Source organism: Ambystoma mexicanum, chromosome 1p (genome assembly GCF_040938575.1).
Source record: "Ambystoma mexicanum isolate Mex_15411 chromosome 1p, UKY_AmexF1_1, whole genome shotgun sequence".
In the NCBI taxonomy this organism is placed as follows: Eukaryota; Metazoa; Chordata; class Amphibia; order Caudata; family Ambystomatidae; genus Ambystoma; species Ambystoma mexicanum.
Genome location: NC_090921.1, coordinates 501109781 through 501129548, shown reverse-complemented (window position 1 = coordinate 501129548; position 19768 = coordinate 501109781). Strand labels below are relative to the sequence as shown.

The 19768-nt window shown below is 48.5% G+C and overlaps 1 long non-coding RNA gene across 2 annotated transcripts in view; it reads left to right on the top strand.

Annotated features, from left to right (window-relative positions):
* Positions 1-19533, top strand: part of LOC138573730 (uncharacterized) — a 544146-nt gene extending 524613 nt beyond the window's left edge. For both annotated transcript variants that reach the window (XR_011303927.1, XR_011303925.1), the window contains exons 4-5: positions 1445-1539; positions 18313-19533. This is a non-coding gene — a long non-coding RNA (uncharacterized lncRNA). The remainder of the gene's footprint in view (positions 1-1444; positions 1540-18312) is intronic.
* Positions 19534-19768: the final 235 nt, after the last annotated feature.

Sequence of the window (19768 nt, the reverse complement as noted above, 5' to 3'; positions counted from 1 at the left end):
TTCGTCATCTAGAATACTTTAGCACGTCATCTCATGGCTCTTGAGCAGTACATATTTTCATTGATATATTTTCATTGATGCATTATCATTAATATTTTGCAAACTGTTGTGCTCAATATATGCTACATTATTAGATCTCGTTAATGTTATGAATTAATGATTCCAGTATCACAATGATGTTCGTCCCTTCCCTTCCCCCCTTTCCCCTGCTCTCTTGTTCTGTCTCCTGCTTTGTCCCACTGTTCGCCCCCCATTGGTATTTTGCTCATGATTGCACCTTGCTGGCAGACTATTGATGCATATGAATTTCCTTACTAATTAACTACATTGTTTCACTTACTTGCTAGCAGTTCATATATTATCTTATCGTGTGACCTTCGCTTATTCTATGATTATCGCTGCTTTTTATTATTGTCTGCACTGTTATCACTATTCATTGTTATTTACTTCTTATAATCTTAATAAACATTATTAAACAAAAAATGCAAACATGTAATATTCACTTCAAAAAAGTAATTTCTTTCTTTAAAAGAATGCTTCCCAATTTTTACTACGTTTTCAATCTTATTAAGGACATGGCGCTAGCATGGAAGAAGCTAAATAAAAATCCATGCATATTTCTCTCCATGTGCATCTAGACGCAAAACACAGCAGCACTTGAACAAATGGAACCATTTTTATCTCACTGTCTGTTGTATCTTTTAGAAAAGCTTGTTTCACACAGTTAACAGAGCACATGTCTTGTTTTCAAACTGCTTCCCTACAGGCATGCGATTTCATCCAGGCAGTTAACAATGAAGGTCCTCTGGTTTCTGTCAAGTCACCTGCCCTCTGCTCTCCAATAGTGTGTAAATAAATACGCACAGAGAGATAAATCAGTCACATTTGCAAGATTTTAATGCGTAAAAAGGCCTGGAACAGTGCTTATCTGGAGGCATGCGTATACCTCCGCATTACTGCTATGGGCTGGAGGTAAATCTGCCACCTTTCAGACAAATTTCGACAGAATGAATCAGTAATTCTGTCGAAATCCTCTATGGAGTCTGACAATTCAATGGGGACTACACCGCCACCTGCCATTTGTAATCTGGTAGTAATACCACTGGACCAAGTGGCGGTAACAGTATTGCAGTTCGCTGGTATCTCTGTGGATTTACCGCTGAGATACCACCAAACTCATAATGAGCCATATATTCTTGAAAAATCATGGAAAACAAAAATGTTTTTAGTTAAGGAAAATAACTTCCTCCCGGGGGCTGCAGCTTCATTGGAAACATCTTTTGATTTGACCAGTGGTGGCAGTGGTTTAGCACATTATGCATCATTGAATGGACAGAATACGTTGACCAAATATCTACAGGCCTTGAACATCTATCCACTGTCACTACAGAGATGAAACAAAGTATTGGGACTATTAATACACTTTGTTCTCTTCTCTTTACAGATGACAGTAATTGCCGGCTATAATGGACATCAACTTTGCACGTGCTAGGGCGATTGGGGTATTTGGTGCCGAAGTGTGGAGCTTTGAGGAACCAAGTAAGCTCCATAAAACTGAAAATCCGTTTTTTTGTAAGCTGTTAGGTCTACTGATATGCTCATGTGAATACAGACGTTATGTAGAACTGGGAATTCACCCTATATCTGAGTTGTGGGAGAGTGGCCACTTAAGTTACGGCTATCAACCTGTTGAAATTATAAGGCAGTCCTGATACCATACTTGACCAAATCACTGCTAGATTAGGTAGTAATAAAATACCCTTGTGTAATTACGTAATCCAAAGCCTAACTGTTTTAGTCACATAACCTGTGTGCCTCCAGCTTTAACATGACAAAAGTGCAAATAAAACTAATGATGACCCTAAGCTCAATTAGAAGGCTCAACTCTGCTGATAGCGCACTAAGGGAGGAAAAGATATTGAGATATTAAACGTTGTCTATGATATGGCTACAGCAACACTTACACAAACATTCTTGTATTTGCATGATCGCTGAGCTGTTACCACATTCGGTTTTAATGCATTGCCTATAAAGACTTGGTTTGTCTCTTGAAAGACCCCATGTATGTATGTATGTATGTATTTATTTATTTATTTTATTTTATTTATTTTTGGCATCCCTGTTTGGTCTTTCTAAAATTGTGTTCCTCCACTTGTGTGTGCTTTCTGAGGGCATGTGCCTCTCAGAGCCCGCTTCTGGATCAGTGTTTTGTTCCCCCCTGTGCCCGCCTCCCAAAGCTCCTGATTGGGCCTGCAGCCCATGGTTGTTCTATCTATGAGTGTGCCTTGTCCTTGCCATCTGGGCAAAGTGTCCTTAGTTCCAGAGCTGGCCCAGGTATTGTATGTGGGTCTGCAACCCCATGTATTTATTTATGTATACATTTTTGGCATCCCTGTTTGGTCTTTCTAGGGTTTTGTTGCACCACTTGTGTGTGCTTTCAGAGACTCTGTGCCTCACTGACCCTGCTTCCCGGATTAGTGTTTGCTCCCCCCTTCCTCCACCTCCCGAATCTCCTGATTGGGCCTGCAGCCCATGGTTCTATCTGCGAGGATGCCTTACCCTCACCACCTGGGCTAAGCATACTTAACTCCAGAGCTGGCCAAGGTACCATTTGTGGGTCTGCGACCTCATGCAATTATTTATTTGTGCGTGCTGTCTGACTCCCTGTGCCTCACCGAGCACGATTACCGGAGCAGTATTTGTCCCCCCCCGACTCCTACCTCCTGAAGCTCCGGATTGGGCCTGCAGCCCTTTTTCAAACACACCTCCCAGAGCAGCCCAGCCCGGGCAGTCCTTGCCTAAGAGCCTCAAGACAAAGGGCAACTTCTGTAGAAGCAGCTTGCCCATTTTATATTTCTATCCATCCCACGTGACAGGAGACCGTTTTTGAGCTCCTTTCTTTGCATTCAATGATATTAAATTAATCAAACTTGGCACTCATAATGTTTCTGTCGCACCTTAACAGGAGCTTGACTTGTTTCTCATGTTCTTTGTATCTCCTTGAATAGATAACCAGTTCTTGGCTGCCCCAACCCTTGACACTGGGCCAGACGGCCTTCTCGATTCTTCCATGTTCTTAAGCTGTTTTTCTCTACTGCGCCAAACTTTCAGCCCTTCTCTTTCACTGGTACTGGTTTACTAAAGATGCAACATCAAATATCCAAACTCTATGCATATATATATATTGACGGCACCGCCTGCAGTCTATTCACTACGCATAGCCAGTCTTCATGATTACTTAATCTACTTGCGTTGTAGCATCTGTACAGTTATAAAGCAACTTATATTTTCTTCAGTGTTCTTTGCATGTGCAATCTTCATTTCGCACATAAAATGGTACTTGATTCTTTATCTCGTCATCAGTTTCCATACAGTCTATGCATTCTCTTCTCTGTTCATCCTTCTCAGTGAGTCACTCTCACTTCTTGTGATGTCACCAACCTTTTGCGTTCACTGCTTCATCCTACTTCATGGATCTCCCCTGAGAGGCTGTCACCTCTCTGCAGATACATTTTATAGAGCCTTCTCAATGAATACCTTGTTTCGAAGATCTTCCTTGGTATTGGGATCATTATCAGCGTTGTACATGTTGCAATTTCCGGCTTCCAACATATAGGCAAAATAGGGGCAGGATTTATGGTAGAGGCATTTGGCTCCTCCTCTACACTGCATTTATTGGTGTGCCCCCATTTTAGGAATTTCCCCTCCTATCCAGGTACCTCAAATCTAGGTGTTACTGCATTTACTGTTGTGCCCACATTTTAGGTGTTCTCCCTCAAATCATGGGGTCTGGAATCTAGGTGTAATTGCATTTACTGTTTTTAGGTTTCTCATTTTATTCAGGTATCCATATCTGTACATTACTGCATTCACTATGGTGCCCCCATTTTAGGAATTCTCCCTCTAATCATGGTGTCTCCAATCTAGGGGTTACTGCATTTACTCGTGTGCCTCCATTTTAGGCATTTCACACTCTATCCAGGTGTCCCAAATCTAGGTGTTTACTGTTGTGCCCCCATTTTAGGCGCGTTCTTCCTCTATCCAGGTATCCCAAATCTAGGTGTTACTGCATTTACTGTTTTGCCCCCATTTTAGGTGTTTCTCCCTCTATCCAGGCATCCCAAATCTAGGTGATACTGCATTAAGTGCAGTATCCCCAATTTAGGCATTTCTCCATCTATCCATGTATCCTGAATCTAGGTGTTACTGCATTTATTGCTGTGCCCCTATTTTAGGCATTTCTCCCTCTATTCAGGTATCCCAAATCAAGGTGTTTCTGCATTTACTGCTGTATCCCCCATTTCTCCCTCCATTCATGGTGTCTCAAATGTAGGTGTTACCCCCTCACCTCTAAATAATCGTACATCTCTCCCCTGTCCCTCAGAGCCCCTTTCCCGCTGCTCTGGCTCTCATTCTAGGGAGAGCACAGCTGACGACACCAGCTAATCCTGTGGGACCTAGTGAAACGACATCGAAGATGAACTCGTTCCGAGTTTATGGTATCTATACCTTGCACCACGTCTGTGAACACAGGCCGTAGGCACAGCCATCCATGCACAATATAATACAGCTATGGCAATGCAAATCGGTCTAATATCTCGCATAGCCGTCCACTCTGATACCTCTGACATACCTCAATACCTCTGCCACAAGTATACAGTGACAACCTATGAAACATGTCGGTCTAGCTGGGCGCTCACACCAAGTCCCCGGCAATAGCACTCTATCCTAAGCCACTAACAGCACCCGCCTACGTGCCTACTGGAGCCTAGCCAGCCCAAATTAGTCCTAACCTGGCAAAGTGCACACACGCATCTTAACATGAACTCTTAGAACCTCCCACACAGGGTTCCAACCACAAAGCGCATTGAGGCCATACAAATGGGGACAGGGTGCCACATAAATGATGACTACAATACAATACACTGCAATGTAAAACTATCTAATGCTTGTTGCCCTTTTTGCCCTAACAGAATAGAGACAAGCCTCCACTTTGGATTGGTGTGCCCAAAATATGCAAGACAGCGTGCTCTGCCTTTTAACTATCTGATTTTATGTGAATAAATACAGGTCTCTGCATTGCTGAATAATATTTTGAGAAAAGCGAGTCGACTTAATTTAGACGTAAATGTCATTGTTTCACCTGATTGTCTTTTGTCTTCTTTTATTCGATTAAGAGATATAACATGTACTTTTATAAATTGCACTGAACAATTCGAATAAAGATGTTTGATGGGGATGACTAGGGTCCTTTTGAAAAGTTGTTATACATTTCTAAACTCTCTCTTAGAGAGGGTTTATAAAATCGAAGCAGGGCATAGAGGGCTGTGAACCGCAGCATAGGAAGCTGTGCTGGGAGCTGCCCGTCTACACAAGCGGCTGCTGTTTCGCATCTCCAGATAGCAAGCTAGCCACAGTCTCCTGGGCCGCCTCAAACGCAGAGTAGGACATTTCACTGGAAAGAGCCCTCGCTCATCAGCATTGCAGGCCTGTCACTTAATAACTAAACCTAGTGACTCTCATTGGCGGAGCAGACTGTCTCTAAACAATGCACACGTGTGTCTAAATAGCAGACCAGGTTGTCTCTTAATTGCATGGATGGCTGGCTGCAGTCTCTCTCACATGGGCAGAGCAGGCTACTTTCAATCATTGGTGCGGAAGGGCTTTTCCCGAGAGAGTGGATTGTCTGAAGCGGAGTGCCATGGACGTTTGGCTCAAAACAAAAAGGGATGCCTCGCAGCAGATGTGGCCTGGTCTACAAATAAGTATCTCCAAACGGCATGTGGGACTGACACAGGGCCAGTCTGTACCTCTGCAACATAGTGAGATCTTTCACCCCAAAAGTGGTGATCGTTCATCATTTGCGTTCATTAATAATACTTACTTACCCATATGCCAAGCTTGGCAGATAATCCCTCTTGCTGCCAGCTCAGATTGCAAGGTCTCCTGTTTCCCACCTAAAGGGCAGTGTCAGGCCCAACCTGAGATGAAACGAGGATGAGGTGGGAAATGGGGGTGAGGTCGCCTCCATACCTGCCCTTTCCTGGTGTCTTGTTCAAAGATGACGCCTGACATCAGCGCAGGACTTTGAACTCTGCTAATGACGGAGCAGGACAGATGAAGCCGGGCGACCCCAGGGGTCAATGTGAAAGTGAAGAGGTCCCGCTGTGGGTCATGAAGGATACCCACGTGCGGCCCCAGAGGGGTCACCGTGAAAGGTGAGAGGGCCCCAGTTAAGGATGGGTGGCAACGGTGTATAGACGTCACCGACAGGGTATGAGAAATGGGAGCAGGTGTGAACCCACCACAGGGGTCATGTTACCTCTCTATTAGCCACGTCCAAGGGGAGTCCTGAAAATACGAAGGAGCAGCGTTGGCTGAAGGTGCGCTGGGCAAGGGGGGCGTATCACCCCACAGTGTCTGCACCTCATGGCGGATCCGTGGCTGCACCTTAGTGACCCATTGTTGCTCCTATTCAGCGATTTCTATGATCTCGGTGTTGGCCCCTTTGTGACTGCATCCGAGGGCTTCGCTGTAACTGCACCACCCCCTCCATAGCCACACCTAAGGGCCTCTCTCTCCATATCCGCATATCCGGGTCTCTCTAAGCCTGCAAATCATGGCTTTCTATGGCTTCACCACGAAAGTTCTACGTGGCCTTTACGCTTGCACAAGAACCATGAGGGCGCTCCAACCAAGCGCATGCGTGTTACGCCCGACAATGCAGCAGCTTTACTGTTAAGGTCAATCTAAACTTTGGGCTTCAAAGTACCACAGTTACCCAGAGTAGCAATGTAGAACAGTCAGGTCGTGCGGTGTATAGGGGATGTGAGGTGCAATATGACACTTGTAAATGTACATCAACAAAAGAATTGATCAAATGTAAGCACACATACAATATAGCGACTAGGAAGGCGCGCACGCATCATGGCTGGCTCTTGGCGACCATACATGGCCTACTTGAAATCCAGACTGCTCATAGTGTGCAGGTCTTCCCCGGGAGGTGCACTTCTCCTAATCTTGCTAGCAGTTGAGGTTGGGGGTGGCAGATTTTCAGGATTCCGCCCAGCAAAGCTAAAGCTGGTCCTGGAAGCTCACTTCCTGAGCGTTGGGGAAGGCAAAGTTCTGGCGCAAAGTGCTTATTAAGAATCTGCAGGGTTCTTGTTATGAGAAAGGCTGGGATAGGTGCAGTGAGGCTCAAGCTGCCAGCTGGAATAACGTTTGTCCAGGTGGGCACCCCAACAGGGCGCTTTTACCCTTCTAGTTTCTACCTTCTGAAGATCACAGTCCATGAATGAAGAAACATTCAATTGGAGCTTGGGGGCATACCTAACACTGGTCCCAGTAGAAAAGACAATGGGCCTCATTGCAGGTGTGTCTGTGTTTCAGTGGTAAATCCTTGGTTATCCCACCAAACAGGATTACTGTTACCGCCACTTGGTCCTGAAGATTTACAGCACTACTACAAGTGGTGGTAGGCAGTTTATGTCTCAATTCTTTGAGGATTTCTTTGGTGGTAAAGTGGAGGATTTACCTCCAGCTTTTTGTTGAAAATCCTCCACCTCTTTACCACCAAAGTTGTATTGTGGCGGGGCAGTAACTCAGCATTACCACCCTTTTTCCCCACACTGCCGGACTCGTAATGGGGCCCAATGACTTTACTCTTCTGGGCAAGACGGCAGTTTGGCAGCCACAGAGCTGGGGAAGATGCTCCCAAACTGACAGACCCACATGTTTTTTCTAACCTCTTGAAGGCCTACCTCATCTGTAGACTCAAATGAGTTCCATAGCATCAACAAGATGGGCATGACTAGGGCCAGTGGCTTGGATGGATGACCCAAAGTCATAACTACCTAGTAGAGAGGGGCAGAATGATTCCGTCTACGTGGGCAGGGACGCTTCTCTATGGTGGGTGCATTGTGTTGGAGCTATGTCTGCTCAAAAGGGCTTTTTATAGGTATTTGATTATGGGAAAGACATGTATGCAAGAAATGTCACAAATAGGATTACAATTGCAGGATGTCTTTACACAATTACAGTGATTCTATAATAGAGAACTTGCCCCTTGATTAAAAGGTAATGCAAAGGGATATCTAAATGGAATACTTTTAACAAGGAAATAAGCATAATTTAGATCTATAGTTAGGACTTGGGTCAGTATTTACATACTAGCAATATACATAGGTGCATGAGTGCCACAATCTGGTAGGGTACCCACTTTCCTTAGAACCTGCATAGGCCCACGACGGATTTCTCCATCGGGCATTCCTTGCCAGCAGCAAGTTTGTGCCAACTCTCGAGGTAGCAAACGCTGTAGCTCAGGACCAGGTTTTTAGGTCCTAAGGCAGGATATGATATGATATGATATTTTATTTCTATCACGCTCGTACACAAGTATTTCAGAGCGCGACAAGGCAAGGGAGGGGAACAGGGGAGAACAAAACAGCGATCTTACTAGGCCCAGTGACATTGAGAACGCGTAAGTGCATGGTAGAGGGGAAAAGTGCATGGAAGGGGGAGAAGTGGAAAGTGCAAAGCAGAGAAGAAACAGATAAATAACAATAAATAAATAATCAAGGCAACAAAGAGTTTTAGTGCAGCCAGCAATTTGCAAGTGCTAGGTTTAAGGCAGCAGACAGGGTAGGTCTGATAATTGCAGGAAGAAAAAAGGGGGGGTATGGTTACAGATACAGACCCCAGTGCAAGGGGTGGGCCGGAAGCCGTGCGGGAGGGTGGCAGGGTGAGCAGGTACCTGGGCCCGGAGGACAGAGGGTGGCCATTTGCACAGTGTCAAGCGAGAACAGATCAGCCGGGGCGAGGGGGAGCGAAGGCAGAAGAAAAGGACAGCAAGACCCTCTCTTTGAACCAATTGAGCAAAGTGAAGACCTTCAAACTTTCAACTGTCCCTTGGTTCTGGCTAAAAGAATTAATGCTTATTATTAATGTCATTATTATTAGGGTATTTATTCAGCACAGACCTATCTTCTGGAAGCAACGGAAGGGTTAAGAAGCATGATCCTATGTGAAAGAAATCTATCTTGTAGGTTTTCTCGGGCTCCAGTGCGCCAACTCCTTCTCCTCATACCCTCATTGCTCACCCCACCACCCCTGCATGTATTACACTGCCCTCAAGTTACTTAATTCCAAAGGCAAATGAAGAGGTCGAGGTCAGTATCTCTGGTGCACTGCACCCAAGAAGGGCACAGACGCTACATATTGATGTCGCGCACTGGGCACAGCATCTGCCGGGACCTCATTTGCCTTCTGGACCTTTTTATCTCAAGACACCTCAAGGTCTCTCAACAGCAGCACCTCATTATCTGTCTGCAGCTGCCCGTCAGGCCCTGACTGCACCCGAGAATCTCTCTATAGATGCACCCCAGGGACTCTCTAATTTCCCCTATCAATACCACCCCTCTGTAACTACACCTCAGGGCCCCCCTGGACCTGCACCCCAATGCCTCTCTGTGGCTGTACCCCAGTATCTTCCTGTAGCCATCTATAGGGCTCCACATGCCTGTGCTCTGCAGTATCTATGGCCTCACACCAGGGCTTCTCCATAACTGCACGCGAGGGCCCGTGCATGACTGCACCCCATGGCCTCCATATAGATGCATTGCAATGCCTCGCTATAGCTGAGGGAGAAAACAGGTTAACGATTCTAAACTAGCTCCTAAAGGGCCACCACAATTCAGAAAAGCTTAGACTCACGCTACCAGTCCAGAATGGCATCATAAAACTCTTAGAAAGGGATAGCAAAAACATTGTTTCTATTATTTATTTATTTGCTTTAAAATTGAATCAACAATTTTTTTAGCAAAATTAAAACATTTCCGTGCACAGATTATTAAATATATAAACAAGAGAGAAATAAATAAATAGATAGATCCATCCATGCATAGCTACAATGTAACCACGGTTAGAAACAGTAGTGGAAGGTTGGCGAAAGAGCAATCTCCCGTGAGCACTTGGACCCAGGGGATTTGGCGTGAGTCAGTGGCTAGGCTCAAAGGCTTGGTGTGACTGCGTGGACGCACAGAGGGACGGCGACAAAATGGCAGTCTCCAATAGTCTGTGGGGCGGCTGACAGATCAATCACTGTATTTGAGCCATGCTGTGCGCAGTGTGCTGGAACAAAGAACAGCGTACCCCTGGAAAATAGGTAAACCGGCCCTTGCTGGCCATTGCGACTTTACGTATTTCAAATATTAAGCTGATGCATAATATGTTACTTCCGCATCACCAGCTGTGCAGTAATAGTAGAAAGCCGTGTGCCCCTGAGGATTTGGGGTCAAAAGAAATAACAATAAATGACATTGGAGCCGAACAGAAGGGTTTTTATGTCGATAATAAATTGTTCCGGAAGACATTTCTACACGAGACAATGTGGTTTTACGAAAAGGAGAACATTGCTGCATATTTTGGTCTTGAAATAATAAAAGGTGATGAAGGAAAAAATACATCTTATTTTAATCTCAGTGTATATAGTGAATGGTGATCAGCCTCACCCACGTGCGTCTATCTACTATTGATGATCAGAGAAATGTGTTTGAATTAAACATCTGGAAGGTGATGACGAGTTAATGTAAACATGTCTGGAAGAAAGTGAATCAGGGTTAGCCCCAATAATAATGCATGGAAAGGAAAAGACACAGATCCAATGGAATGGCAATCCAGTAGAGAAAACCTGGATACCCCCAGGGAATGCCCAATAAAGAACAGCCTAATTTAAAAAAAAATATAGAGGATTCATTGAGGACTTGGAAAAATTGTGTGACCAATCTGTCACCTTGTTAAAAGCACTTCATATGGTATTAAAACAGCTTGTTACAGTTTTTGAACAATTGGCGCAAGAATTAAAAATGCAAGGTTAAAAAATAAACTCACTATTGGATAAGGCGAAATATCGTGTCAGTGAGGAAAAGCAACTGGTAATAGATAAATTGACCGAGGTGGATTGGCATGGCCTGTCAGAGTCCACTGCACCTGTAACTTTGTCACCTATTAAGAATATTTCTAGGACTAATCAGCGGGCAAAGTTACATGGCAAAAATAGGAGCAAAACATTGAATCATTCTCAGAAAACAGATTCTAATAGACAAACTGATGATTTAGATGACATGTTGGCAAATGACCCAGCAGAGTAAGTGATAATGGTGGTATGGAGACAAAAGTGAAAAGAAAGATATGTGATGATTATTGTGCAGAAGCCGAGAGAAAAAACTGGAGCTAAGACAAAGGACCAGGGCCAAGCCTGTGTGGCCAACCCTGACACTAGAGCATCATCAGCCCATCTATGTGTTACATTTTCTAGCAATTGAGGTGAGAATTAACAGATCTGCGAAACGCGCATGATCTCCTCTATAGATGCCAATCACAGACCAGGCACTCAAAGGTTTTGGTGGCAAGGCAATTAGGCTTGCCTGAAAAAACTGCCATACCCACAGGCACACCCACACTGGATGAGCACTGTTGATGTCTGGAGGTGGAAACAAGCACAGGTCAGTCTAAACTACAACAGAGAGTGCAGGACTGGGATCCAGATGGACCCATGTTTGCACAACAGCCTTTTTAGGCCTGTCTGATTGTCCCAAAAAACAAGGAAAGGGATGGTCCAAAATAAAATGGCATTGAGAATGCACTAAACAAATATTTGTTTTAAAAATACACCAGTATCCCAATGACTACCATACTTGTACTTGGGCTAATAATGTGAAAAAATGGTCTGCACTCCTGATGAAGCTAAAACTATGGGGGTAATTCATAGATTTCAGCACAGAAGCAGCGCACGCGGGAAGCGCAGAGAGGGAGCGTGCGCCAGCGTGTGCGAGCCGTGTGTGCTAAACAGCATTCTGGTGCACCAGGTATTCATGGATTCTCAAAGCCATTTTCAGCCGTGGCGCAGTGAACATCCCGCAGCGCCAGTTACGCCCCGAAGAACGCCACTTGCGCAAGGAAAAGCCATCGAAATACCCAATACGGCGCAAAGGGCTGCGCTAAACCTGGACCAGTTTACAGGGCAGCTACAGTGAAATTGCGGAAAAAACTATGTGTACCCCGCTAGCGGCAGACAAAACGCATAAAAATGTACTCACGCAACCCCTTGAATACGTGTACCCCACTCGCAGCAGTCAAAACACATGAAAATGTACTCATGCGCCCCCTTCGATACACATACCCCACTCGTGGCAGCCAAAACATGCGCAAATCAACTCGCGCCCCCCCTTGAATACGCGTACTCCGCCTGTGCCAGGCAAATTGCATGGAAAATGTCCCCACTGTGGTGTGGGCTGCCTGCGGGTCATGGTCTGGGTGATGGGCTGCCTGCTGAGCATGCCCAGGGGTGTAGGGTGGTCCCCTGTGGTGTGGGCTGCCTGCGGGTCATGGTCTGGGGTGATGGGCTGGCTGTGGGGCATGCCCGGGGGTGTAGGGTGGTCCCCTGTGGTGTGGGCTGCCTGCGGGTCATGGTCCGGGGTGATGGGCTGTCTGCGGTTCAGAGTCTGGGGTGATGGGCTGCATGCAGGCATGCCCAGGGGTCTAGGGGGGTCCCCTGTGGTGTGGGCTGCCTGCGGGTCATGGTCTGGGGTGATGGGCTGCCTGCGGGCATGCCCAGGGGTGTAGGGTGGTCACCTGTGGTGTGGGCTGCCTGCGGGTCATGGTCTGGGGTGATGGGCTGCCTGCGGGGCATGCCCAGGGGTGTAGGGTGGTCCCCTGTGGTGTGGGCTGCCTGCGGGTCATGGTCAGGGGTGATGGGTTGGCTGTGGGTCATGGTCGATGGGCTGCCTGCGTGTAATTCGGGGGGGGTGTGTGGGGAATTTTACACGCGATCTGCCGGGCGCGAGTGGGGTACGCGTATTTCAGGGGTGCACAGGGAGTTCTGCACGCATCGGCCTGGCGCGAGAGAAGTACGCGTATTCCGGGGGTGAGCGGGGAGTTCTACATGCAATCGCCTTGGCGCGATCGGCCTGGGGCGAGCGGCGTACACATATTCCGGGGGTGCGCGGGGAGTTCTACATGCGATTGGCCTGGCGTGAGTGGGGTATGTGTATGCCGGGGTGTGCGAGGAGTTCTACATGCGATTGGCCTGGCGTGAGCGGGATACGCATATTCCGTGGGTGCGCAGGGAGTTTTATACGCGATCCGCCTGGCGTGAGAAGGATACATGTGTTCCGGGGGTGCGCAGGGAATTTTACACACAATTCACATGGCGCGAATGGGGTACGTGTATTCTGGGGGTGCATGGGGAGATTTACATGCGAATCGCCTCGCGCGAGTGGGGTACGCATATTCCGGGGGTGCGTGGGGAGATTTACACACGATTCGCCTGGCACGAGCGGGGTGCGTGTATTCCGGGTGTGTGCAGGGAGTTTTACATGCGATTCGCCTGGCACGAGCGGGGTACGCGTATTCCAGGGAGCGCAGGGAGTTTTACATGCCACTTGGCAGTGTGGGCCCTCCCGGGTGTGCCGTTCCCCCGCCCCATGCCCTGCAGGCAGCCCACACCACAGGGGACACCCCTACAACTTGCCTCCGGTTAGATGGCAACACCTGGGGCCGTCGTGCAGGTGCCCTGCTTGAATTTGCCTGTCCATCGTCCATTGCCAGGGGTCCAGTTGCTGGGGTGACCACCTGTGCTGGAGCTCCGACTCCTGACTGTGGCAGGGATGGGATCTCCACCAGCCTGGCTGTGTTGGTTGGAGAGGTCCACAGGGGGCTCTGGTGTCATCTGGGCCGGAAGACAGCACGGAGAATGACTGGTGAATAGTGTGCACAGAGGAGGAGAGTGCCGCAAGACAGAGCGACACATGGAGGAAACCCCCGGCCACGAGCCCTCTCAACTGGGCACGTTGGCACACGTCTCTTCGTGATGATGTGCGTGGTCCACCCAGCAAGCACGCACATCATCACGAATTACACATGTGCGCAACGCGACACCAATGAGGACGGACTCGATCCTGTCACGGGTCCCCACATCTGCAGATAGAGGAGTGCCAGTTGATGTGGACCACCCCCTACCTGCAGACGGGCCTGGGATGTGTCATCCCTGCTTGTGCATGGTGATGCAGTCACAGTGTCAGGGACAGTGACATGCACATTGCCCCTCCGTGGCAACCTGTGCTGCCTCCTGCCCCTGCCCCTGGACTGCACCACTTGCACCAGTGGTACCACTCCCACCAGGCCCCATGTCCAGCTTGGGTGCGCCTCCTCCTCCTCTGTACACACCACCAACCTGGATGTCTCTGCACCGTCTTCTGCCATCGCCAGCCCCTGTGGGGGGTCACCCACCCCTTCCGCTGCAGCTGTAGTGGCAGATGCAACACCAGTACCCTCGCTCCCGGATGATGGAATGTCCTGGGAAGGTGACTGGGCCTTGCGTTGCTGGCCGGTGGAGGCATCCCTGCCGCTTTCCTCCACAGCGCCATCTCCGCCCTCTTCTTCACTCGCCTCTGTGTAAAGGGAGACACTGAACACAAGCATCAGGGTACTGTACAATAGTCCCCTAGACACAAAGCAATAGCACATGAGTGGCACTGTCAAAAGTCACTTCCATCATGTCCCTCCACAACACATGGGTCAGTGCAGGCAACGCACATGCAGGAACAGGCATGGCACATGCAACAAACATTTGCATCCATGTCCAACATCCAATGGTAGCCTGAAACTCACATGCATCATAGGACATTCTGATCACATTCACACACATCACCGCAGGGCCATGCACCTGGCCCCGTATACCCCCAGACACAGTGGATACAAGGATGACTAGGCTGTATCAGTGAAACAACACATCGTCACGGACATGTGTCATGCATCCATGGCATTTACCAGTCCCTCACAAACTACTCAGACACTCGGCCCTGTACACCATGCATGTCCATGACAGCATCACCCATCTCTCACACCCCAAACATGTCCAAGTAAAGTCACAGGCATGCATATATGTGTGCATTCCACATGCTGCTCCGCATGATGCAATGTAACACATACACCATCCATGTGGGTCACGCCTGACTGGACTCACATGCAGCACCATCCTGTCCCTGCACACACACATCCATACATGACCCATGTCACACATACAGGCAAGTAGCTAACTACCACCACACTGCAACATGCATTGTTTTTGAAAATTCGACTCCAGACGGGCCTGCATCCTGAGAATCTGGTGGTGAAGCACTGGGCGAATGCACTCCAGGACCCTCATCTGCTGGGTGGTAAGGTGGACCCGGCTCCCCACTGCATCCGCTGTGTCCAAGAGGCGCCGGGTCTTCTTGAGGGTCCTGGACTTGTAGTCCTCCCAGCGCTTCTGGACATGTATGATGTTGCGGGGTGCCACCCCATCCACGTTGATGGCACCCACTATGTCCTTCCAGATCCTCTTCCATCCTTCATTGTCGGTGCGCGATGGGGAGAAGAGGGCATCATAATGCCCTAGGACTTGCTCCACCAGGATGCGAACTTCATTGGCAGTGAAGCTCACAGCCCCCTGCCTCTGTGCTGGGGGGTTGCCACTGGTGCCTGATGGTGTTGTGTCAGACATGGCAACCCCCGAGGCAGGTGTGGGCAGGCAACTGGGTCCTGGGGCTGGACTGTGGAGTGATGGAACACCAGTCGGGAGTCTTCTGTTCCAGCAGGGGTGGTCACAGCAACTGGACCCCTGCAGATGGCTGATGTGCAGGCACAAAATTGGCTGGGCACTGTTGGCAGGAGGTAGGAGGCTCCCCATGGCTCTTGAGGGCAGGAATATGGCCTTCCGGCCAGGAGCGTGGTCTTCCGTTTGTTGTTGCGTGGCCAGCTTGATGCAGAGTGAATTGGCATGTGAAAAAACAGCACGTCAGGAAAGGAAAGGGCCTTAGCGCGTAAGTGACGTAACGCGTGCAGGCGTTTCCCTCGGCACAGGTGCATAGTGTATCTGCACCGGTTCACACGCGATTACTTCACAATGGTTGCAGTGTGTACTCAATTCTTCTTTTGGCAGGGGTGTTGCCTACGCGCCCACGCATGTCTTTTTCATGTTATTTTTCCAGGCAGACGTTGAGTCGCGCACATATTTTTCCACAGTGGTTGCCCCCGTGTGCCGCGTACCCATTCAAAGGTCATTGTAGCCTGCGTATACCACGCGTACGCTTATTTTAGTGTTTCTGGGTGCCACACTGTACTGCGGGTCCGAGGGGTCGCGTGCACGTAAACAATTTTTTGGGGTGTCTGAACATTGCATGACCCGTCATCTTCCCCCAGGGGTCACAGACAGCCTTGCTAGAGCACAGGGGTACATATTCTACCTAGTACGCTTCCCCCTTCACCCCAATTGCCCAGGATAATTGTTTACTGCACATCCCATTCGTACAAGAACATCAGTGCCATGGTTGGGAGGCGACCAGGTGCTAAGGGAGGCAAAGGTGGCCGACTTTGCAGAGGTGACCGTGGTAGGGGACGTGGCCAGGATGAGCAGGGTGACCAGGGTGGCCAAGGTGGCAGTGGTGGGCAACGTAGGCAGGATGGCCCAAGAGGCCAGTGTGTCCAGGAACAATCAGGGACACCTATGCCCCCCCTCAATGGGTCGGGGAGCTGACACCATCCCAGCTCAGGCCCTGTTAACCCGGCCCAGATTGGTCATGGAACTGGCACGGGATGACTCACAGGCAGACTTCGTTGTCACAAAGTCAAAGTCATGCGTGGCGGTGAAAGTTGCTGTCACCAGGCCACGTGGATCTGGGGCAGCAATGTCATCTGCTGCCCCGAGTAGCCAGGGTGAAAAGGCTGCACGGGCAGCTGCAGCTGAATCCACCTCGGCTCTGAGTCACCCAGCCGGGATAGTGTTGGTCCCAAACCATTACACCAAGGCAGTTGTGCCGCTTGGTCCTGGCAACAGCAGCCAATGCCTGCAGTAAGACCTTTGGTCATCGTGCCATTGCCTGCTTCCAGTGGACAGTCCACCTGCGCTTCAGCCCCTACCGACCAGAGCGGCGTAAGCCACTCAGGGTCCGCACCACCTCTAAAGAGGTAGAAGCGTGCTCTTGCGGAACAGGCTGGGACCCCAGAAATGGCTCGCCCCTCCGGCACATCAAGGAAGCAGAGTTTCAATGATGTGAAACTAGACGCACTTGTGGGTTACGTGTCGGCCCATGGCCGTGACATGCTGGTGACTGCAGGGTGCAAGACTACGACTGCTCAACGTAGGGCCCACTGGCAGTGCATCACACACCAGATTAGTTCCCTTGGATTTGTGAAGCACACAGCTGATGATTGCTCAAAGCGGTGGAATGACCTCAAACGCCAAGCAAAAAACAAGCTGGCTTCCAATTATGCCTGTACTCTGGTGACTTGCAGTGGGTCTCCAGCAGAGGAGGATGAACTCACAGAACATGAGGCAATCGCTGGAGGGTTCAGGCCAGGCTGTGTAGTCATGACTGCTATATGTCACCCTTGTGGTGCCTCCAAACCATCCCCCGCCCTTGGGTTTGGGTTTCACAGTATCCCTACTGACCACTGAAAACACTTTGTACATAATGACTGCACTTGCCCTTCAACAGGCATCATGCCACAACATTCTTAATGCTGTTTTTCTTTTCATTCTGCCTGATTGATGGAATCATTTGCATGATAAAGACACATTTTTGTGCCGTTTTGCCCCAAATTCACCATACTTCAGACATAGATTTCACCCCACAATGCCCCACATTTGTTAACTTTTTATGGAAATGATTTAATCAATCAGGCTGATTGACTTTTGTGCACCTACACATGCCCTGCACTGGATCACTTTAGAGCCCTGTTTTAATGTTCAACATGACAATTGACTTGTGTCAAGTCCAATTGACCTACCATTGATGTATCCATGTGCTTCCCATCACTGTATTAGTAAACACTGGTGTGGTTGCAGCGTGTGACACATGTGTGTTTTGTCATACTCTTTTGCATGTTCTATTTCATGATGTGCGTCTCACATGGATGGGGGACAGTACTGATTTACTACCATCTGGGTGTCCTTGTCAATTCTGCCATGGCTATGCTATGTGCCATCTGTGTGCTGGCATTTGTCATGTTTGTGGATTGTCCATGCCACTCACAAGCTAATGTGTGGTGCAGGTGCTATGCACCATGCAGCACATGTGTTGCTTTTCCATTTTGGAGTCCTCAGTGTCTGCTTTTAGGGTCCCCTTCCACTTCATTGCCTCTGCATGCATGCCAGAGTTAGTGTCATGTGTGACATGTCTCATTAATGCATTCAATTTGTAGATTGTGATGCCTGTGTGTGTCGGCTATGCTGTTCATGCCTGTCTTCATTACTTTTGTTTTATTTTTGTGCAGGCGATGAGCCAGTAGATGCTGTTGAGGAGGAGGTGATGGTGCAGGGCAGGAGTACTCAGAGCACCAACCAGGCACCAGTGGAGGACGTGGGGTGGTGGTGCAGGAAAATCCATTAGTCCTACAGACCATCCTCTCCACGGGTGTCTCTGGGTACACCTCCGATGACCTCTATGGCTCAGGTGCTGAATCAGAAATTGAGACAAATGTCCCATCGCAGGTGAGTGTTTCTGGCAGGGATGCTGTTCTGTCCAACGCACCTGCACTGGCGGTAGACCCCTCAATGGCCCATTCAGTGTTGGAATGTCCGCCTGTGGCGGTTACGGATGCAGGGTCACACTCCACTATATTTGCTCCTGTTCCTGGGCCTGCAGATCAAAGGAGGAATGCAGTCCGGCAGCCTCAGGCAGTTCCAGCACAGCAAGGTGCACATCACCTTGGCCCAAACAGGTGTGGTGTCCGCCAACGCGGTGGCCGTGCGCCACCGGGCAATACTGTGTGGGAGAACTCCATGTATACTATTGCAGCACAACAGGGGGCATCGTGTGAGATGATGGCTCAGTCCATGGATAAGGTGGCCACTTCCATTCTTCTCCCAGAAAGGCAGGTGGAGCTCCAGCGGCAGGCAACGGAGTCCACGTGCCGCTCACACAGGGAGGACATGTTGGCGGCCAACAGGGACCAAAGGGCTGATCTGGAGACTCTGCGCACAGCCATACAGAGTCAGAGGGTAATTCATGGAATTAATGTGCGCTGAAACAAATCCCAAATGCTGGTTTATGAGAGAAGACTGAGAGGTCTTGGGAAATAGCATCTCAATAGAACAATTGTTGCTTATTTGGAGAGTCACACAGAATGAGAAATTCATTGATGGACTCTTTCATGCATACATCATACTTGGACAACAGTGCTATTGTTTTCAGGCAGCCCATGAAGAATTTCCAGTGTACTTTGTTTACAATAGAATGGAAAGAAACATGTTGGGATGGCGTTGATGAAGTATGAATTGTTATAAGTGTGATATGACTAGTGTGAATGGAGTGCTTGATGTGTTTTATTATCTTAACTTTTGCACAGCACGAGTCACTTTTTTCTGTGAGTAAAAAAGGTTGCAATTGATATGCTTCTAATATGATAATATGTCTGTTACTGGGTGCACTGTCTATATTACCAGAAATCAAATAGTGGTAATTTACTAGTCTGTGTATTTGGATTATGTTTTTAACACTGTATTGACATTAATAAAATGTGTTCTAATTTGATGTTTGCTTCTTGTGTTGGTAGAGGTATCAGGCTACCAGTGTGTGATTGATTCCATCTCTCTAGCAACAGAGTCGCTTGCCCCATAGCGCTGTTGTTTGGTGTTAAAGGTTTCATAACGTACTTGAGGGATCGCTAGTTGTGGGCTTAATTTCCCTTGTGCCTCCTATTTTGTGTTGTTGATTTGAGGATAGACACA